A 3,004-nucleotide genomic window follows, 5' to 3' on the forward strand; every position below is an offset into this window, starting at 1 on the left:
CTGGTCGCTTTTGTATATGCGGTTAATGCCATTGGCAACACAATTCCTCCACTGTTTGTGTTCCCACACATACATTATGCAGACCACTGTGTCAGAGATGGACCAGTAGGAAGTACTGGTAGTGGAAATAAATCAGGATGGGTGCAAGAAACAGATTTCCTCATCTTTCTGAAGCACTTTGAAAACCACACCAAGGTAAGCCATGATAAAAAGTAATGGAATTGCGATGCTGGTGAACAACTACATTTTTTCAGCTTCATTATTATGTTCAAAATTGGTGCAAGAGTTGTAGGTTATAATGCCCACTGAGCCAATGAGGCCAAACTCAAGGAAGACCAACCAAAATTAATGAAATATTCAGTTGCACAAAATTCCATAATTTGTCTTTTTTGGGGGGTTGGAATATGTTCAAAAGCTAGATTTCTGCATTCTGTCACACACACACATAGCTACATAAATGGCTCTAAGTGCATTCATGTGTTGAATAAACAAAGATTACATGTTAATGTTTTGTTAGTACCCTTATTTCATTGTGTTACATTTCACCCCAGGATATGTTACAACTAACCCAGACTATGGGGTTAATTGTAACATTTCACTCTTTGTGTTTGAGGCCATACCATGCAATGGGTAATTGTGCTGCAGAGAAAATAGCTGCACTATTTAATAGCAGAGACATGTAAATACTTTGCATTACATTTCGAATCCACTACCTTAAAAGAGCTCCAATTTACAGACAGAAATGTCAAAAATGTTACAACTATCCCCGGTCTCCCCTACTTCCATGCAAGTGTTCAGTAAATGTTAACTTTCAATACCTACCAAACTTTACAAGATCTTGCATCTTTCTATGACACAATGCAGCAAACACCTTTAAGATCAATGTTACACATACAGGATTCAAAACAGTTAACAATTTTTGAAACAGGGTCAACATCTTTAACATAATGATGGTTCCATCAAGGTCAAGGAACAGCTTCTGAACAACTTCAAAAGTATATTTCAGATCCTTGCATTAGCTCAGATTGAGAGCATATATTATGCCCATGAGCAAAACACAGCGCCTTGGGAAATTCTGGCTCTCCATGATTTTTGTTTCCTCCACCACAATGGTTGCAGTCTTATGGTTAGATCCAGGGGTGCACCGGTCACTGATGATGGCAGTTTTCATCACCTGCCTTTCAAGGTTGGCCTTAAGTTCTTCGGTGTTAACTTAAGGCCAACCTTAAGTTAAGGAATTAATAGGTTAGTGAATTATAGATTAGACTTTTATACTTACTGAAACGAATTCAGATGATCAATGGAACACACACACACACACACACACACACACACACACACAATGCTGAATTACTTATACCGAACTCCATGAAAAGGTCCTCTTCCTTCTCTCCAAGGAAGGTGATAAGGCAGCAGATGGCTACTTCTCTGCGTGTTTCAATTGTATTGTGCTATTTAAGAAAAAATAAAGTATGAGTATAAAATACATGGGTGACTGCCAACAAAGTGCATTTCAAAGCTACCCAAAGTCTAAATAGTTGTCCTACCTCAAGAAGCATGTCCTTGATCTGCCTGATTCTCACTCCCTTAGCTCCTCCCCTTGATAAAATGACATCCATCAGTTTTGGGGTGCAATGGTCAAGTGTAGCTATTCAAGGCTTACAGTGGTTATTCTCTTGAACTCCTCCTTTATCTGTAGACCACAGAAAGAGAAGAATTAAACCTTGCAGACTATTAGCTATACTGCATTAATGAATGCTCTAATACATTATTTAAAGAGGATAGATGTGATCTAAGGCTACCCCAAGTTTTGAGGGAACAAAAACAATCTTGGTGAAGACAAGGGAGACTTCCCCACCATAACCGTGGTGTAATCTCTAATGCTTTAGCAACCCTGTTTTTGCAGAGGTTTCGAATTTGCACATTGTTCACTCCCAGCCCATTTTGTAAAAAATGTGTCCCAACTTAACAAAGCACTAATGACCCTAGATTATCACACTATACTAACTGCTTACATAAAGTCTTAATGTTAAGTAGATTCACATAGCCCATGCCAGAATAATGCTATTGGAATGACATTAACAATATTTCACACAGTCTGATTTAAAAAAACAAAAAACAAAACAAAGATAGCTACAGCTCTTAAGATCAAGAACAATACTTACTTTAAGCTGTATCACAATACTAACCAAAATCAATGTAATATTATGTATGGGTCATGCAAGTTTTATAAAGATATAAAATAGGTGAGCCAGATGGAAAAAAGAAGCCTCTAGGTTATCCCTCTGACAAAACTATTCACAGTTTAAGGCTTCTAATTTTGGTAAAAAGAAAAACAAAATCAGCCTATGATCGAAATTAGATTGCACTGTGTAGCAAAACTTTAATCATGCTTTTCCAAGCCACAGTTGCACTCTCTAGCTGAAGACTTTTGTCAAATGAAACTTTATAAGTCTTATCCTCTGCTGTGCTAAAGTTTAGAATGGCTAGCATTAGCTACATGTGGTAGTGCAAAGTATTTCCTTATCTGTATGAGCATCACATCATACACAAATCCACTACAGGTGACTAGCACAAATGCTTTGCTTTGGTAGAACTGTTATTTGTAAATGAAATGAAACGCAACATGTGTGAATTTGCCCGGGCTAGTTAAGTCAGTAGGGGAGGGAATTTGAAATCAGAAGTTACAGTGGAAAAAAATAAGTTATGTATTCAATTTCTTTAAGTAATTACAACTTGAATTTTATTTTGAACCCACTAACATTGGGATTTAATTTCAAATGACATATAAAATTAATTTAATGTAATTACCAACATTATTAATTCAACACAACCCAAAAAAATAAAGTTTGCAACTTAGAAGGTCTATCTTAATCAATAAATTAGAATTTTTATGTTGCAGCCATGGATTTAATCAAGTGGTGGTAAAAGGCCTGATGAATTACTTTTTAGAGTGTAGTACATTAACGTAGTTGTAAACAGCATGATAATATATTAAGTAATC

General features: G+C 36.3%; 1 long non-coding RNA gene across 1 annotated transcript; it reads right to left on the reverse strand.

The window, feature by feature from the left end:
* Positions 1–765: 765 nt before the first annotated feature.
* LOC309690071 lies at positions 766–2,219 on the reverse strand. Its single transcript, XR_014271602.1, has 3 exons — positions 1,548–2,219; positions 1,361–1,451; positions 766–1,224 (listed from the first exon to the last, which is right to left on the reverse strand). It is a non-coding gene; the product is annotated as an uncharacterized lncRNA (long non-coding RNA).
* Positions 2,220–3,004: the final 785 nt, after the last annotated feature.

Source organism: Aulonocara stuartgranti (assembly GCF_965226115.1).
Source record: "Aulonocara stuartgranti genome assembly, chromosome: 15".
Lineage (NCBI taxonomy): Eukaryota > Metazoa > Chordata > Actinopteri > Cichliformes > Cichlidae > Aulonocara > Aulonocara stuartgranti.